This window comes from Hyperolius riggenbachi, chromosome 10, assembly GCF_040937935.1.
Source record: "Hyperolius riggenbachi isolate aHypRig1 chromosome 10, aHypRig1.pri, whole genome shotgun sequence".
NCBI classification, from domain to species: domain Eukaryota; kingdom Metazoa; phylum Chordata; class Amphibia; order Anura; family Hyperoliidae; genus Hyperolius; species Hyperolius riggenbachi.
This window is the reverse complement of record NC_090655.1, coordinates 80,858,511-80,878,368: the sequence shown is the minus strand read 5'-3', so window position 1 is coordinate 80,878,368 and position 19,858 is coordinate 80,858,511. Positions and strand designations below refer to the sequence as shown.

At 49.8% G+C, this 19,858-nt stretch overlaps 1 long non-coding RNA gene across 1 annotated transcript in view; it reads left to right on the top strand.

Annotated features, from left to right (window-relative positions):
- LOC137534003 (uncharacterized) overlaps window positions 1–14,117 on the top strand; it is a 75,739-nt gene extending 61,622 nt beyond the window's left edge. The window contains exon 3 of the long non-coding RNA XR_011024272.1: window positions 14,001–14,117. This is a non-coding gene — a long non-coding RNA (uncharacterized lncRNA). The remainder of the gene's footprint in view (window positions 1–14,000) is intronic.
- Window positions 14,118–19,858: the final 5,741 nt, after the last annotated feature.

The following is a 19,858-nucleotide window of genomic DNA, read 5'->3' as shown; positions in this document are numbered from 1 at the left end:
AGCAACTCCAACACAGCAGGTCTTGCAAGGTGTTCCTGGTATCCACTGGTTGATGCCTATGACAAGTGGTCCAAGGAAAGACAGCTGGTCAACGGATAACATGCCATGGCTGCCCAGGGCTTGACAAGGTTTGTGGGGAAATGAAGCTAGCCCCTGTGGCCTTATCCCACCACTGCAGCACGGACTGCTGAAAAACGTATAACTGGTCATGAGCCAACAGTATCCTGACATTGCAGCTTGCTGAATATGGGGCTGCCTATGAGGAAGATCCCAGTAGGCCACTGAAAGCACCTACCATGGGCACATGAGTCAGAACTGGACCATAGAGCAATGGAAGATGGTGACTTGGTCTTTGGTTTTGAAATTCCAACAGAACATCTGTGGGATATGCTGGGAAAACAAGAACCATCCATGCAGACCCCACCTCACACCTTTACAAGCTAGGATATGCAGCTAATTTTAACTTTTTGCCGACTGCTCCACGTCAATTGGCGTGAACGCAGCGGCAGCCCCAGGACCGCTCAACGCCAATTGGCATGAAGTCCTGGGGGCGGAAATTGCAGGGGATCACATGCGCCGATGAGATTGCCGCTAGGAGACTGTTAGACGGCAAAACCGCCATCTATTTACATGTTGCAGCGCTGCGATGTACGGCAGCGCTGCCACTGGCTGGCGGGGGGAGGGGGGGGGGGAAAAATAGGAACATTTATAAAAAAAAAAATGTATAAACAAATAAAAAAAAAAAATAAACATGCTGGCAGCGATCAGAGCCCACCAACAGAAATCTTTGTTACTGGGCAGAAAAGGCGGGGGCAGGTGAAAATCACTTGTGAGCTGAGTTGTCCGGCCCTGCAGCAAGGCCTTAAAGCTGCAGTGGCCTAATTTGTAAAAAATAGCCTGGTCACTAGGGGGGTGTAAGCCTACAGTCCTTAAGTGGTTAAACACACTTAAAGCGGACCTGCAGTCAGAACTTCCTCTCTGCTCTAAAAGATAATCAACAACATAATAACCTTTAAAGAAAAACAATTCTTTATTACAGCTTACGGAGGTCCTACAATAAATCTGCAGTGTGTCTACTTCATGCTTTTAAGGAAGCGGAGAAAGGGTTAACATCCCGTGTTTACATATTAGCGTTGTCTGTGGAGATTGACGAATTCCTGGGCTGACACAGCTGAGAGATGAAATTACACTTATGATCACTTGAATGAAAGGAAATTAGGCGGGCTCTTTTCTCTAATAACACTCAGGGTGCATTCTTCTCTGTTTTCATTCTGCCCTGCGTAAGAGTGCAGTTCCACTTTAAGTATATTGACACTTTAAAGTGAGGAAGAGGAAAGTCTCTGAATCCTATAGAGGCTTCCCGGATCCTCTTGGCTCCAGCCGCAGCTCGCCGGGACCCTCCTTAACATTTGGGCTGCCCTCCTCTTCTAGCTTGAGTGTGGCCGTACTGCAACAATAGGCGCAGTACACCCCCACTTATGCCTGAAGAGGTGCGCAGGCCTGATGTTCCTACCATAAAGCCCTCTTCCGAGAGCCTGCGTTTGGCAACAGGGGACTGGAGGATGCAATGGGAAGCCTCTACAGCAGGAGTGTCCAAACTTTTGAGGCCTAGGGCCAGATCGCTGTTCTTGAGAGTGCTAGGGGGCCGAACTAGCAAAATTAAACTCATTTTTGCTTATTGCCGCTAAGTACACCCCTGCATGCGGCACCGCAGCTACAGCCTGTGGGCCACATGGAATTAACAACTGCAAAGAGCTTTGGGAGACACCAGAAATGGCTCGGCGGGCCATATGTGGACCCCGGGTCAGAATTTGCAAATGATTGCTCTATAGGATCCAGAGGATTCACCCTTCTTAGGTAAGTATGCGCTATTGCTTCGGGTACACTTTAAGGTCACGTTGTATTTTTCATGAAAGCTGGAGGAGCAATTAATACAAGTATTAAGCTGTTACAATATAAAAGAACTGCTGTGATTTTTATCACTCAACCAAGTGACGGCTGATTGGATCCTGGCCTTTTGTCTGTTTGAATCTCACTATTCACACAGATAATAGCGGCTTCAGGCCTGATCTACCCTCTCTGGCATTAAAAACATCCTCTTCTTGGCCAGAGTGGAGTGCTTTGTTTAACCTATTTTGGTTCCTGGACGTAGTTTCTACGTCCAGGAACCATGCGCGCTACAGCGCGCCCCCGCGGCCGATTGTGCGCGTGCACGTGCACTCCCGGCCGCGGATTCGGTAGCCAAGGAATCAATGTATCGGGCTACGGAGCCCGATCATTGATTCCTCTCCCCCGCTGAAAAAGCGACAGCTTCTCTCGGAAGCTGAGCTTTTTCTGGCCGTCTCCTTCCCGATGCGTCACTCTAAGCGCGTGCTACGCTTAGAGTGACGTCATGTAAACAAACTCATGGCTGCCATCTTGTGGCCAAAAAGTAATACTACACCTGAAAAAAAAAAAAAAAAAGAATTAACACACATTTACATTATAAATCTATTGTTTACCTCCCACCCTCCCAAAAGTACCCAAATAAAATGTTTAGTATAAAAAAAAAATTTCAATAAAAAAAAACATGTAAATATTTACCTAAGGGTCTAAACTTTTTAAATATCAATGTAAAGATGAAATATTTCTATTTTTTTTTATTTTAAACTTGTAAATAGTGATAGATGCAAAATAGAAAAAAATGCACCTTTATTTCCAAATAAAATATTGTCGCCATACATTGTGATAGGGACATAATTTTAACGGTGTAATAACCGGGACATATGGACAAATACAATACGCGAGTTTTAATTATGGAGGCATGTATTATTTTAAAACTATAATGGCTGAAAACTGAGAAATAATGAATTTTTCCATTTTTTTCTTATTCTTCTTGTTAAAATGCATTTACAGTAAAGTGGCTCTTAGCAAAATGTACCCCCCAAAGAAAGCCTAATTGGTGGCGGAAAAAAATAAGATATAGATCAGTGCATTGTGATAAGTAGTGATAAAGTTATAGGCTAATGAATGGGAGGTGAACATTTCTCACGTGAAAACGACGGAACCTGAATGGGTTAAAGAGACTCTGTAACATGAAAAACATCCCCTGGGGGGTACTCACCTCGAGTGGGGGAAGCCTCGGGATCCTAATGAGGCTTCCCACGCCGTCCTCTGTCCTACGGGGGTCTCGCCGCAGCCCTCCGAACAGCCGGCGACTGTGCCGACTGTCAGTTCAATATTTACCTTTGCTGGCTCCAGCGGGGACGCTGTGGCGACTTTCGGCACGGAAATACCCGATCTCCGTCGGGTCCGCTCTACTGCGCAGGCGCCGGAAACTTGCGCCTGCGCAGTAGAGCAGACCCGACGGCGATCGGGTATTTCCGCCTACTTCGGCGCCGACAGCCATCAGAGCGCCTGCGCAGGAGCCAGGAAGGTAAATATTGCGTCACCGCTGTACGGAGGGCTACAGCGAGACCCCCGAGGGACGCAGGACGGCGTGGGAAGCCTCATTAGGATCCTGAGGCTTCCCCCACCCGAGGTGAGTACCCCCCAGGGGCCGTTTTGTCGTTACAGTTCCTCTTTAAGGACGTGTTTAACCACTTGACCACTGCGGGGTGTTTCCCCTTTAGGGCCAGAGAAATTTTCACCTTTCAGCGCTCCTCCCTTTCTTTCACCAATAACTTAATCACTACTTATCACAACAAATCATCTACATCTTGAGTGGTACATTATGCTAAGAATTATTTTATTCTAAATGCATTTTAACCTCCTGAGCGGTATGGACGAGCTCAGCTCGTCCATCACCGCCGGAGGCTGCCGCTCAGGCCCTGCTGGGCCGATTTTTATCAAATAAAGTGCAGCACACGCAGCCGGCACTTTGCCAGCCGCGTGTGCTGCCTGATCGCCGCCGCTCTGCGGCGATTCGCCGCGAGTAGCGGCGAAAGAGGGCCCCCCTAGCCGCCTGAGCCCTGCGCAGCCGGAACAAAAAGTTCCGGCCAGCGCTAAGGGCTGGATCGGAGGCGGCTGACGTCAGGACGTCGGCTGACGTCCATGACGTCACTCCGCTCGTCGCCATGGCGACGATCTAAGCAAAACAAGGAAGGCCGCTCATTGCGGCCTTCCTTGTTTATTATGGGCGCCGGAGGCGATCGGAAGAACGCCTCCGGAGCGCCCTCTAGTGGGCTTTCATGCAGCCAACTTTCAGTTGGCTGCATGAAATAGTTTTTTTTTAATAAAAAAAAAACCCTCCCGCAGCCTCCCTGGCGATCTCAATAGAACGCCGAGGAGGTTAATGGGAATATTAATAAAAAAGTGGAAAATAAATATTTCAGTTTTCGGCCATTCTAGTCATAAAATAAAACGTTCTACTGTAGATAAAAGCCACACATTTTATTTGCCCATTTGTCACGGTTATTGCAACATTTAAAATATTTCCCTATTTCCATTTGCCGGGCTGTCCTGCTGGTCATCTGCCTCTAATATTTTTAGTCATAGACCCTGAACAAGCATGCAGATCAGGTCTTTCTGACTGGATTATCCACATGCTTGTTGCAGGTGTGTGATTCAGACACTACTGCAGCAAAAGGGATCAGCAGGACTGCCAGGCAAGTAGTATTGTTTAACTACCTAACAACCATGCATCTCCGCTTGGAAGGCGGAGCTCCGCCCAGCCTTCAGTCCTCGAGCAGCGCTGCAGTGGGGACAGCCGTGTGAAACAACTGTCCCTCTGTGGGACACAGGAGCGATGGGCAGTTATAGGCTGAAGCCTATCACAGCCAATCGCTGTGATAGGCTGGCCGGGGGAGGGAGGGAAGGTTGGAAAAATTAAAGAAAAATACACCTTTTTATTAAAAATAAATATTTGTTAAAAAAAATAAACATCTGAGGGGCGATCAGACCCCACCAACAGAGCTCTGTTGGTGGGGAGAAAAAGGGGGTGGGGGAATCACTTGTGTGCTGTGTTGTGTGGCCTTGAAGCGAGCCCTTAAAGCTGCAGTGGCCCTTTTAGTAAAAAATGGCCTGGTCTTTAGGGGGGTTTAGCACTGTGGTCCTCAAGTGGTTAAAGTGGACCAGAACTCTTGAACAGGACAGAAATAAAACAGAGAAATGCACCCTGTGTGTATTTAGAGAGGTAAGCTTGTCTAATTCCCCCTCATCTGTGTCTAATCATAACTGTAATTTGATCTCTCCCCTGGGTCAGCTGACTGTCACTGCAGATAAGGTCATTTGAAAGCACAGAATGTTAACAATATTTCCGCTTCCATGAAAGCAGGAAGTAGAAACACTGAAGATTTATTGTAGAATTTGCATCAGCTGTGACAAAGAAACACAAGGGGGAAGGAGGAGCCCAAATATTGATAAAACAAATTTGTTGTCATTTGTAAGTGCTGAGTGGATCTGTGGTCCGCCCAGCGGGAAGGTCTGACGGACTCGTGTTACAATAGTACGTGTGTACACACCTCAAAGAGACTCTGAAGTCTCAAAAATAACCATGTATATTTATTGAATAAATGTTTTTAATATTTTAGTCCTAACTAAATCCCCCCGAACTCCCCGGGGGGCAATCCGGGAAGCGCTTCCATGTGAGGCAGGGCTATGAGCTGCAGCCCTGCCTCACACGCGTCTGTCAGCGGCGGATCGCTGCCTCTCCCCCTCCCCTCTCAGCCTTCCTTCACTGAAAGGGGCGGGGGAGAGGCGGAGATCCGCCGCTGACAGACGCGTGAGGGAGGGCTGCAGCTCATACCCCTGCCTCACACGGAAGCTAATGCTGGCAGCAAAATCCACGACCAAGAAAGTCATAGATTTTGCAGGGGAGAGGGAGGGCACGTTAGGGGGGATTTAGATAGTTTAAAGCGGCGGGGATGAGGCGGTTTAGTTAGGGCTAAGGTATTAATCATAATTCTTAAATAAAAATACGTTTTTTTAGAGACTTCAGAGTCTCTTTAAGGGGCCAGTGAGTGTCTCCTCTTAACCAAATGGCCGTGGGTATGCTTCTATGCATACCCGCGGCGTCTGATAAGGGTGCCTGTAAAGCTGACCTGAACTCAGAACTTCCTCTATGCTCTAAACGATGTACAACAGCATAACTTTTAAAGAAAAACATTTCTTTGTTACAGCTGATACACATCCTGCAATAAATCTGTTTCTACTTCCTGCTTTCATGGAAGCAGACATGTAATTATCCTGTGCTTTCAAATGATCTTATCTGCCATGGCAGTCAGGTGACACAGGGGATAGATCAAATTACAACTTGTGAGTAGACACAAATGAGGGGTAATAAGTCAGGCTAAACTCTCTAAATACATACAGGGTGCATCCTATATAATAAACCCTAACCGTCCTTGCGTCATCCTCCTCCTGTCCGTGTTTTATGGCTACTGCGCATGTGTAGCCAACAGGAGGAGGAGGACAGGGGGGCGGGCGGCTTATTCAGAAAGAGCCTAGCGCCCGTCTGTAAACAGGCCTTAGGCCTAGTTTCTATATGTTTTTCTTCCGTCAAGTGCAAGAGTTCAGGTCCACTTTAAAGGGAACATGACAGTGGTGGGGGAAAAAAAGTCATACATACCTGGAGCCTCCTCCAGCCCCTTGGCTCCTTTGCCGTCCTCCTGACCTGCCTCAATCTGCCGCTATGGCCTTTGCACATGCGCGGCTCGGCCACGTTCCCGCCCCCTTCATGCTCCCGTCACCAAGAGCATACAGTGCCTGCGCAGTACTACTGTACAGGTGCAGAACGCTCCTGGAGTTAGGAGTGCAATGGCGGTGAATGCAAAGCTGAACTTCAGAGGACCCTAGCAGCAGATCGAGGTGTCCCGGGAGGACAGTGAGGAAGCCTCAGGTATGTATGAATCTTTCCCCCTCCCCAGTATCAGGTACACTTTAAACATGTTTTCCAGATGCAGAAAATAACTGACAGCAGAATGCAGCACTGTGTGTGTTTTTGCTATCAATTACATTAGCAGCTAAAAAAAAAAAAAAAAAAAAAAAAAGCGCATATTATTCCACATGCAAGCACACATGGAGTTTTATTCATACCTGGGGCTTCCTCCAGCCTCCTCCATGCAGATTGCTTTTTTTTTTTAGCTCACAACTGTCCTTTTAACCACTTGCCGACCAGGGCTGTATTGGCTGATCTGTGCTGCGTGGGCTCTCCAGCCCGCAGCACAGATCAGTATTATGCCAGGGCGATCAGACTTCCCCCCCTTTTTTCCCCACTAGGGGGATGTCCTGCCGGGGGTGTCTGATCGCCGCCGGCCATCTGCGTTTTGCGGGGGGTGGGGGGCTCCTCAAACCCCCCTCCGCAGCCATTTCCGCCCTCTGCCTCCTTACCTCCCTCCCTCTCTCCGTAATGCGCAGGACGGAACTCCGAAGCTTCCGCCTATCAGATGTCGGCGATCCCCGGCCAATCGAAAGCCGGGGATCGCCGATCTGCCTTACGGCGCTGCTGCGCAGCAGTGCCGTATGATGTAAACAGCGGGAATTTCTTCCCCGCGTGTTTACATTTTGCCGGCGAGCCGCGATAGGCGGCTCTCCGGCTGTTCATGGAGACACCCTCCGTGAACTGACATGGAAAGGCCGCTCGATCCAGCGGCTGTTTCCATGGTAACCCGCAGACGACCAGTTTACGCCGATCGGCATTAGCTGGTCGTCAAGAGGTTAAAGAGAATCTGAAGTCTACTAAAAACAAGGTTTTTACTATAAAAACCTCTTTAACCTAATTGCCCCTCCTAAAACGCTGCATCCCCGCGGCTGAAAACGCCATAAATCAGCCCAAATTACCTTGGGGACATCACGGGGCTCCCTCCGCATAGAGTAAGAACTTCCAGCTGCAGCTGTGCCTCCATGCGCGTCCATCAGCGCTGATCGCCGCCTCGGCAGAGATATGCGCGGATTGACGCGCATGGAGGCAGAGCTGCAGCTGAAAGCTCTGCTTCCTTAGGGCAGCAACATCCACGACCTAGAAAGTCATGGATTTTGCCGTAAGGGATTAGGGGTGATTTATGGCGTTTTCAGGCGCGCACAAGCTTGTGCTGACTTATGCAATAAAATAAAATTAAAAACTGCGTTGTGATGATGGTGTGCTGAGCTAAATTCATTTGCAACTATTGACATTTGGGTGACATGGCTTAGCACCCAGGTTCAGCACCCAACACTCGGGCAAGGTGTGTCACTCCAGAAATGTTTGTGCACCATTCCAGTGGTGGGCCCCTCTTTGGTCCAATGTTTCTTCACTGTGCAACCATGGCCGTGGGTGAGTATGTCTGTACTGGGCATGTGCAACAAAGGATCGATCATGCATGCCGAGTAGTACTGATGCTGAGAATACATGGTTAGATAGTTGCTCCGGATTGAGCCGCTGGCTCGATCCCGGCGCATCCCTGCTTGTCCCCGCCGGCGCCTGGATTGATCCCCGCTCGTCACCTCGGCCGCTCCTTCCGCTCGTTTTCTGCCCATTGTCACATACCCAGTACAAATGTGCTCACCCACGGCCGCCCTAACCCTCCTGCTATACGTTTGATAGTGAATGTAAGCTGATTCCACGGGTAGGTTATTTCGTCGGTACACCGCCCTTGTGCACCGAACAAGCCTATTCAACCAGAAGGGGACCCAGGTCACCACATACTCGGGCTGTAAAGCAGCAGAAGGTATTCCCAGCAGGCACATCTGCTCCTCCAGGCAGCGTGATATCTCCTCTCTTATCTGCACAGGAGAGGCTGCACTGAAGGGCCCTCTCCACTGTCCAGTGAAGGGGTTACTATGCTATCCCGGTGGTAGAGAGCATCCTAAACTGTGCAGGGAGATGTCGCCCTGCGGCCTCCGTCCAGCCGCTGCAGGCTTCCATCAGCTCAGCAAACTCTCTCCTGTGTTCCTGTCTCAGGACGGGCTGCAGTGTGTCTGTGGCAACGTGTGCAGCTCCCCATCCGCCCTTAGCAATTTCCCTCCCCAGGCACCGTCCTATGTTGGCTTCCCAGAAATCCAGCCCTGACCCTGTGCATGCCAGTCACTCACATCACATCCTCATGTTTCACACACTTGTCGTTCACTTCTCTCTGGCTGCTTGCAGGAGATTGTCTATGTGGGGGCGGGGCCAAGACGGAGGGGAAAAAGAAACTGGCGGCATCATTGGCCAAGGCAGGGGGGGAGGGGAAACAAAGGCTGAGGCTAAGCTGCGCTGATTGGTTTAGCAGAGCTGAGGGGCGGGACTCTTGTCTGCATGCTCAGCAGGAAACACATATTTATGGACGTTGCAGCGATTTATACTGAAATCCCGGACACAAAAAAGTAACACTATTTATAGAAAGTTTGTTAATTGACATGGTTGGCAATGTGTTGTGGGCGGGGTTTGGTGCTTACATCATCATCATCTAGCTCAGCCTGCAGCTATCCTTATGGGCTGAGGCTGAGTCTGTCACACGAAACCCCATCGCCCCCTGGCCAATCACTGGCAGGGGGCGTGGATTTGATGTGAAAAGGTGGGAGGTTTGAGTAGTACTTCTGTAGTGTGCATGGGGATCAGCTGATATAGTCTGGCGTGTAGTGCTCACAGCCTGCCTGTCATCCTATGAGTCCTCCTTCAGCAGAAGCCAGCCTCATGCCTCCTCCTTCAGCAGAAGCCAGCCTCATGCCTCCTCCTTCAGCAGAAGCCAGCCTCATGCCTCCTCCAGCAGCAGCAGCCAGCCTCATGCCTCCTCCTCCAGCAGAAGCCAGCCTCATGCCTCCTCCTCCAGCAGAAGCCAGCCTCATGCCTCCTCCAGCAGCAGCAGAAGCCAGCCTCATGCCTCCTCCAGCAGCAGCAGAAGCCAGCCTCATGCCTCCTCCAGCAGCAGCAGAAGCCAGCCTCATGCCTCCTCCAGCAGCAGCAGAAGCCAGCCTCATGCCTCCTCCAGCAGCAGCAGAAGCCGGCCTCATGCCTCCTGCAGCAGAAGCCGGCCTCCTGCAGCAGAAGCCGGCCTCATGCCTCCTGCAGCAGAAGCCGGCCTCATGCCTCCTGCAGCAGAAGCCGGCCTCATGCCTCCTGCAGCAGAAGCCGGCCTCATGCCTCCTGCAGCAGAAGCCGGCCTCATGCCTCCTGCAGCAGAAGCCGGCCTCATGCCTCCTGCAGCAGAAGCCGGCCTCATGCCTCCTGCAGCAGAAGCCGGCCTCATGCCTCCTGCAGCAGAAGCCGGCCTCATGCCTCCTGCAGCAGAAGCCGGCCTCATGCCTCCTGCAGCAGAAGCCGGCCTCATGCCTCCTGCAGCAGAAGCCGGCCTCATGCCTCCTCCAGCAGAAGCCGGCCTCATGCCTCCTCCAGCAGAAGCCGGCCTCATGCCTCCTCCAGCAGAAGCCGGCCTCATGCCTCCTCCAGCAGAAGCCGGCCTCATGCCTCCTCCAGCAGAAGCCGGCCTCATGCCTCCTCCAGCAGAAGCCGGCCTCATGCCTCCTCCAGCAGAAGCCGGCCTCATGCCTCCTCCAGCAGAAGCCGGCCTCATGCCTCCTCCAGCAGCAGCTGAAGCCGGCCTCATGCCTCCTCCAGCAGCAGCTGAAGCCGGCCTCATGCCTCCTCCAGCAGCAGCTGAAGCCGGCCTCATGCCTCCTCCTCCACCATGTACAGCAGCAGAAGCCGGCCTCATGCCTCCTCCAGCAGCAGCTGAAGCCGGCCTCATGCCTCCTCCAGCAGCAGCTGAAGCCGGCCTCATGCCTCCTCCAGCAGCAGCTGAAGCCGGCCTCATGCCTCCTCCAGCAGCAGCTGAAGCCGGCCTCATGCCTCCTCCAGCAGCAGCTGAAGCCGGCCTCATGCCTCCTCCTCCACCATGTACAGCAGCAGAAGCCGGCCTCGTGCCTCTTCCAGCAGCTGAAGCCGGCCTCATGCCTCCTCCTCCACTATGTACAGCAGCAGAAGCCGGCCTCGTGCCGCAGTTGTCCTCACGGTAAGTAGCTGAGCTCACCCACTTGCTTTTAAAGGGAAACTCAACTGAGAGGGATATATATGTTTCCTTTTAAACAATACCAGTTGCCTGGCAGTCCTACTGATCTCTTTGACTGCAGTAGTGGCTTAATCACACCAGAAACAAGCAAGCAGCTAATCCAGTCTGACTTCAGTCAGAACACCTGATCTGCATGGTTGTTGAGGGGCTGTGGCTAACAGTATTGGATACACAGGATCGTTCGTCAGGAGAGTTAGGCAACTGGTATTATTTTAAAAGAAAAAATCTATATCCTTCTCAGTTTAGGTTCCCTTCAAACAATACCAGTTTCTTGGCTATCCTGCTTATCATCTGCCTGTAATCTTTTTAGCTATTGACCCTGAACAAGCATGTAGCATATCAGGTGCTTCTGACATTGTCACTTCTGACAAGATTATCTGATGTTTGTTTCTGGTGTGATTCAGTCACTACTGCAACCAAATCAGCTGTATAGCAAAACAAATGATATTGTTTAAGGGAAATTACGTTTTGCAGCCCCCATATCTCTTGTTGCAGCCTACAGGCCCCCTGGAGGAAGTACTCAGGTAAGCATAAATGCTTGTAGTTCTTTGGTTTCCTTTAGGCCTCTTTCAGACAGCAGAGGCACTAACAGGTGCTGGAGAGCAGCTGACAGGCAGTGAATGAAACGCCTGTCTGAAAGAGGCCTCAAGGAGCTGCAGGCCCAGTCTGTAACAGCCAGCCATCCTGCAGCACAGCAGGTCACCCAGCATAGCATCCCCAGGTCAGCCGGTCACTCGGCTGGCACAATACAGTCAGCATCACCAGGCTGTTAAAGGGAACCAGAGACGACGGGGGGGGGGGGGGGGAGCTTTTATACATACCTGGGGCTTCCTCCCGCCCCATACGCACGGATCGCTCCCACGCCGCCGTCCTCTGCTGCCTGGATCCGCCGGTACCTAGTACCATCATTGCTACCAGTCGGCCAATTGTCCGCATCACACGGGGCTCCCTCCATATACGTACGCATGAGGCTGCTTACTGCGCAGCCTCATGCGTACCGGTATGGAGGGAGCCCCTGTGATGTGGACAATTGGCCGCGTCCGCCGGAAGTGACGGGACCCGGTACCGCCGATACAGGAAGCGGAGAATGGTGGCGTGGGAGCGATCCAGGCTTATGGGGCTAGAAGAAGCCCCAGGGATGTATAAAAGCCTGTTCTATTTTTTTTAACAACATTCCTCTCTGGTTCCCTTTAAGCAATTCAGCTCAGTACCACCAGCTCGTTATGCCAGCAGAGCATCCCCACCAGCCAACCCAGCTCACATGACTGCCAGGCCAGGCCAGCACCCTGGCCAACACAGGAACTCTGCCTGTTATTGTAAAATTCTGGCCGTTTATGGTATTTGTGTGGTAACACAACTGCTGCTCTTTTGTGGTAACCTGCTGCAGAGGGGCTCCTGATCTCCCAGGACCCTAACAACTCCCCTGGTCAATGAAATGGTAACCATTCCCTGATGTCAATTTTATTCTAATTGTATGCAATGTTTGCTGCTTAGGATTGGAACAATAAAATCTAGCCAGTTTGTTGTAGAGCCCCTGACTAGGGATCATCAATGATAAGCAAATCATTCCCAGCTGGTGCAGGATTATGCAAGTTTTACACACAAATGTATGACGCTTGAAAATGGCCCATCACCTTGGCAGAATTAATTTGTCCCATTTCCAAGCTGCATATATTTGCATATAAAATTGCATGATTCTGCATTAACTTGGTAGTATTTGCATCTCATTGCCCATCCCTACTACTGCATTGTGGGAGTTCCTGCCCCCTGCACACTGGTAGGTGGGCTCCTTAGCTCAGCCTGTAAGCTGTTTTCTGACCACAGACCATCAGCCTGGTGTGAAGTGCATTCCAGGAAGGCTTGGGTGTAAGTTCTTGGGATTTTTTTGGAGGGGGTAGGTTATCAAGTATACATGGTGGATAACCACAGATCAGTATTAGGGGTGTGTGTGTAGATATGTAATCCGCTTTCTATTGGTTGTAGATGTTCCAGGCTTGCATAGGGATGAGCAGGCAACATTCTGTAACTTGATTTTGTAAGGTGTGTGGGGTTGTTTGTGGTGGTGTTTATTTATTTTTATTTATTTATTTTTTTCCTCCTCTCGTATTGAAGTCTATGGGGTGGGGCTGATTGTTGTGATTGCAATACATTTACTTATTTGACACCAACTTTGGTCTGTATATCAAGGGTAACCCAGGGAGCATGTTGAAACTTTTATTTTTTGTTTGTAATGGCCACTCTGTAATGCACCATGTGACATATGCAGTGTGTTGTGGTATAATAATGTGTGGCAGCATAACCCATGGCGCAAAATGCATGCTATGACAGTGAAGCATACTTTTCATTGACTGTATGTGACGCAGCGTGGGGGTCCTGTGTGGCACTGCTTTTCTGTTTGCTGTAGGAATGGGAACACAATATCAGATGTGAACTAGCATGAAAGACTTTTACATGAAAGGTGTACATAATTAAAGAGAACATGAAGTAAGGATTATTAAGAAAAATAAATATAAATATATATATATATATATTTATATATTGTGTTTTTTTGTTTTTTTGTTAATACCAGTTGCTTGGCAGAGCTGCTAATTAGGAGTGGTCATTCAGATGCAAATTATTTTGAGTTGGTGCAGTTTTTTTTGTTTTACCCCTTGTAATATCTATATTTGTTATTAAACCTTTAATGACTGCCGCCTGTAGGGATGAGTCGTTATTGCTGAGGCAATAGTTTTGAGGCCCAGTGCTGTACAGATGCATTGCTTTGCCATTACCTAGTGATGCATCTGTACAGCACTGGGGCCCCTGACCTGTTGCCCTAGCAATAGCATCTGATCACTACTGACATGCAGGCTGGGGGTAATGGTTTCCAGCATGCCCAGCTAATAGTGAAATAAGGTATCATTGTAATCAGGTAAGGGCCAAACTGTGGCATTTGTCATGTGGAAACTGAAAAAGTGTTTTCTCTCCCAAATTATACCATTATTGGTCACCTTTTTAAAGACTTGCTAGCCAATGTTCCCATTTTGAGGTGTTTTTTTTTTCTTTTTTGTCTCCTAGTTACACCCCATCCAATTGGGGTAGGAATGTTTCCAGTGCACAATTTGACATGTATTTTGGTTTGGTTGGGGGAAAGCCAGGGTAAGTATAGATTTGTTCTATTTGTTAGTCTCTGGTACAATTTAAGGAAAGGGGCACACTTGTCTTTCAGTTTTTCCTGTGTGGTTTTTCTGCATGTCATGTGTGTTTTTTTTATGCAGGATTTTTTTTTCTCCCTCTCACAGCCACTAATGTAATTGTTCAAAAAAAAACCCTGCAGTATGATTCTGAACTTTTTTTTTTTGTTTTTTTTCGCTACTTGCGAAAAATGCTTTGTGTACTATCCATTGATTACCAAGTTCCTCAGAAGTCTTTCAGAAAACGCACATGAAACCAGTTGTGTCCCCTGCCTCAAGGCTACTCACACTAAGGCATTGTGACAGATACGTTTTACACTGAAGCATACTTTTTAACTGCACCAAATGTCACACTGCATGTAATGTGCAATGGAGCTTCCCCTCCATTAATATTATGTTTTAACAGGATACACAAGGTGAGTCTTAAAGGGCAGCTGAAGTAAGAAGGATATGGAGGCCAATACCAGTTGCTTGGTAGCCCTGCTGATCTATATGGCTGCAGTGGTGTCTGAATAACACCTGGTGCACACCAGAGCGGTTCTGAAGCGTTTTTACAACTCTTGCAGGGGGAAACCGCTTGGCTAATGAAAGTGAGCTGGTGCCCACCAGAGAGGTTTGGTTTTTGGCTGCATGACACAACACAACACAACACAACACAACACAACACAACACAACACAACACAACACAACACAACACAACACAACACAACACAACACAACACAACACAACACAACACAACACAACACAACACAACACAACACAACACAACACAACACAACACAACACAACACAACACAACACAACACAACACAACACAACACAACACAACACAACACAACACAACACAACACAACACAACACAACACAACACAACACAACACAACACAACACAACACAACACAACACAACACAACACAACACAACACAACACAACACAACACAACACAACACAACACAACACAACACAACACAACACAACACAACACAACACAACACAACACAACACAACACAACACAACACAACACAACACAACACAACACAACACAACACAACACAACACAACACAACACAACACAACACAACACAACACAACACAACACAACACAACACAACACAACACAACACAACACAACACAACACAACACAACACAACACAACACAACACAACACAACACAACACAACACAACACAACACAACACAACACAACACAACACAACACAACACAACACAACACAACACAACACAACACAACACAACACAACACAACACAACACAACACAACACAACACAACACAACACAACACAACACAACACAACACAACACAACACAACACAACACAACACAACACAACACAACACAACACAACACAACACAACACAACACAACACAACACAACACAACACAACACAACACAACACAACACAACACAACACAACACAACACAACACAACACAACACAACACAACACAACACAACACAACACAACACAACACAACACAACACAACACAACACAACACAACACAACACAACACAACACAACACAACACAACACAACACAACACAACACAACACAACACAACACAACACAACACAACACAACACAACACAACACAACACAACACAACACAACACAACACAACACAACACAACACAACACAACACAACACAACACAACACAACACAACACAACACAACACAACACAACACAACACAACACAACACAACACAACACAACACAACACAACACAACACAACACAACACAACACAACACAACACAACACAACACAACACAACACAACACAACACAACACAACACAACACGTTTGGAGTTTCTAGGTAAGACAATTAACAGCAAGGCCTGGAGGCCCCTTGCAGGACCCGTCCCGCGGTCCGCTGCGTCGGGGCCCCAGGCCTCCGGCCTGGAGGCCCCTTGCAGGACCCGTCCCGCGGTCCGCTGCGTCGGGGCCCCAGGCCTCCGGCCTGGAGGCCCCTTGCAGGACCCGTCCCGCGGTCCGCTGCGTCGGGGCCCCAGGCCTCCGGCCTGGAGGCCCCTTGCAGGACCCGTCCCGCGGTCCGCTGCGTCGGGGCCCCAGGCCTCCGGCCTGGAGGCCCCTTGCAGGACCCGTCCCGCGGTCCGCTGCGTCGGGGCCCCAGGCCTCCGGCCTGGAGGCCCCTTGCAGGACCCGTCCCGCGGTCCGCTGCGTCGGGGCCCCAGGCCTCCGGCCTGGAGGCCCCTTGCAGGACCCGTCCCGCGGTCCGCTGCGTCGGGGCCCCAGGCCTCCGGCCTGGAGGCCCCCGCATTTTGAGTTGGTTTTTAAGCATTCTAGAAGAATGTGAACACCTGCAGTTTGCTTTCTGAACTCTTGGTGTGCTGTAGAGTAGAGAGGCAGTCCATAAAAAATGCTATTTTGTGCTGTGTCTCTCTTTAAACGAAACCTTTGCTTCCCAGTCTCCACTGCTTGTCACCATTGGTTCTCACCTCTCAATCTCTGTTCTACAAATCGCCTCTAACCATGCTCCAGCGGGCCAGAGTCCGTCACATTGTTGTGACAGTTAGTACGGCACAGTCATATTAGCAAATTAGTAGTAATTACAGCCTGACTCACTGAACCGCATGGCAGCAGCGGCCAGCTCTGTAAGGGCTAGTTCACTATGGGACTGGGAGCAGAAATCGTGAATCCATTTTTGTGGTTCATTTTTACAGTAATGTGAGTCCCATTCAATAGAATGATAATCACAGCTCCCCTGTGTTGATGTGATGCCTATGAGAGACCTATCAGAGACCATCAAAAGAAAGGCCTATTTGAAGAAATGGATGTAAGATTGATTTGTGTGCTAAGTTGTATGGCCCTGTAGTGAGCTGTTAAAGCTGCAGAGTGCAGAATTGTGAAAAAATGCCTGGTCACGAGGGGGGTTAAAGCATGTGGTCCTCAACTGGTTAAAGCATTTGCAATAGCTGTTGTTATTATTATTTTTTATTATTATTATTTAGTATTTATATAGCGCCGACATATTACGCAGCGCTGTACAGTATGTATGTGTATGTGTATATATGTGTGTGTGTGTGTGTGTGTGTGTGTGTGTGTGTGTGTGTGTGTGTGTGTGTGTGTGTGTGTGTGTGTGTGTGTGTGTGTGTATGTATTTTTCCGCGAACCGAACCTTCTGCGGAAGTTCGCGAACCGAAAATCGGAGGTTCGTGACATCTCTAGTCTTCGTCTTGTGTCTTCCGTCTTTCGTCTTCCGTCTTCCTCTTTCGTCTTCCGTCTTCCTCTTCCGTCTTCCTCTTCTGTCTTGCGTCTTCCTCTTCCGTCTTGCGTCTTCCTCTTCCGTCTTGCGTCTTCCTCTTCCGTCTTGCGTCTTCCTCTTGCGTCTTCCTCTTCCGTCTTGCGTCTTCCTCTTCCGTCTTGCGTCTTCCTCTTCCGTCTTGCGTCTTGCGTCTTCCTCTTCCGTCTTGCGTCTTCCTCTTCCGTCTTGCGTCTTGCGTCTTCTGTCTTGCGTCTTCGTCTTGCGTCTTCCTCTTCCGTCTTCGTCTTGCGTCTTGCCTCTTCCGTCTTGCCTCTTCCTCTTCCGTCTTGCCTCTTCCTCTTCCGTCTTGCCTCTTCCTCTTCCGTCTTGCCTCTTCCTCTTGCGTCTTCCTCTTGCGTCTTCCGTCTTCCTCTTCCATCTTCCTCTTCCGTCTTGCCTCTTCCTCTTCCGTCTTGCCTCTTCCTCTTCAGTCTTGCCTCTTCCTCTTCCGTCTTGCCTCTTCCTCTTCCGTCTTGCCTCTTCCTCTTCCGTCTTGCCTCTTCCTCTTCCGTCTTGCCTCTTCCGTCTTGCCTCTTCCTCTTCCGTCTTGCCTCTTCCGTCTTGCGTCTTTCGTCTTCCGTTTTCCGCCTTGCGTCTTCCGTCTTGCGTCTTCCTCTTCCGTCTTGCGTCTTCCTCTTCCGTCTTGCGTCTTCCTCTTCCGTCTTGCGTCTTCCTCTTCCGTCTTGCGTCTTCCTCTTCCGTCTTGCGTCTTCCTCTTCCGTCTTGCGTCTTCGTCTTGCGTCTTCCTCTTGCGTCTTGCGTCTTCCTCTTGCGTCTTGCGTCTTGCGTCTTCCTCTTGCGTCTTGCGTCTTCGTCTTGCGTCTTCGTCTTCCGTCTTCCTCTTCCGTTTTCCGCCTTGCGTCTTCCTCTTTTGTCTTCCTCTTCCGTCTTGCGTCTTCCTCTTGCGTCTTCCTCTTGCGTCTTCCTCTTCCATCTTGCATCTTCTGTCTTGCGTCTTCCTCTTCCGTCTTGCGTCTTCCTCTTCCGTCTTCCTCTTCCGTCCTGCGTCTTCCTCTTCCGTCTTCCTCTTCCGTCTTGCGTCTTCCTCTTGCGTCTTCCTCTTCCGTCTTGCCTCTTCCGTCTTGCGTCTTCGTCTTGCGTCTTCCTCTTCCGTCTTGCGTCTTCTGTCTTGCGTCTTGCGTCTTCCTCCTTGCGTCTTCCTCTTCCGTCTTGCGTCTTCCTCTTCCGTCTTGCGTCTTCCTCTTGCATCTTGCGTCTTCTGTCTTGCGTCTTCCTCTTCCGTCTTGCGTCTTCCTCTTGCGTCTTGCGTCTTCCTCTTGCGTCTTGCGTCTTCCTCTTGCGTCTTGCGTCTTCCTCTTGCGTCTTGCGTCTTCCTCTTGCGTCTTGCGTCTTCCTCTTGCGTCTTCCTCTTGCGTCTTGCGTCTTCCTCTTGCGTCTTGCGTCTTCCTCTTGCGTCTTGCGTCTTCCTCTTGCGTCTTGCGTCTTCCTCTTGCGTCTTGCGTCTTCCTCTTGCGTCTTGCGTCTTCCTCTTGCGTCTTGCGTCTTCCTCTTGCGTCTTGCGTCTTCCTCTTGCGTCTTGCGTCTTCCTCTTGCGTCTTGCGTCTTCCGTCTTGCGTCTTCCTCTTGCGTCTTGCGTCTTCCTCTTCCGTCTTGCGTCTTCCTCTTGCGTCTTGCGTCTTGCGTCTTCCTCTTCCGTCTTGCGTCTTCCTCTTCCTCTTCCGTCTTGCGTCTTCCGTCTTCCTCTTCCGTTTTCCGCCTTGCGTCTTCCTCTTTTGTCTTCCTCTTCCTCTTCCGTCTTGCGTCTTCCTCTTCCGTCTTGCGTCTTCCTCTTCCGTCTTGCGTCTTCCTCTTCCGTCTTGCGTCTTGCGTCTTCCTCTTCCGTCTTGCGTCTTCCGTCTTCCGTCTAACTCTTCTGTCTTCTGTCTTCCGTCTTCCTCTTCCGTCTTCTGTCTTCCGTCTTCCTCTTCTGTCTTCTGTCTTCCTCTTCCGTCTTCCTCTTCCGTCTTGCGTCTTCCTCTTCCTCTTCCGTCTTGCGTCTTCCGTCTTCCTCTTCCGTTTTCCGCCTTGCGTCTTCCTCTTTTGTCTTCCTCTTCCTCTTCCGTCTTGCGTCTTCCTCTTCCGTCTTGCGTCTTCCTCTTCCGTCTTGCGTCTTCCTCTTCCGTCTTGCGTCTTCGTCTTCGTCTTCCTCTTCCGTCTTGCGTCTTCCTCTTCCGTCTTGCGTCTTCCTCTTCCGTCTTGCGTCTTGCGTCTAACTCTTCTGTCTTCCGTCTTCCTCTTCTGTCTTCCGTCTTCCGTCTTCCTCTTCTGTCTTCCGTCTTCCTCTTCTGTCTTCCGTCTTCCTCTTCTGTCTTCCGTCTTCCTCTTCCGTATTCCGTCTTGCGTCTTCCGTATTCCTCTTCCATCTTCCGTCTTGCGTCTTCCGTCTTCTGTCTTCCTCTTCCGTCTTCCATCTTCCTCTTCTGTCTTGCGTCTTCCTCTTCCGTCTTCCTC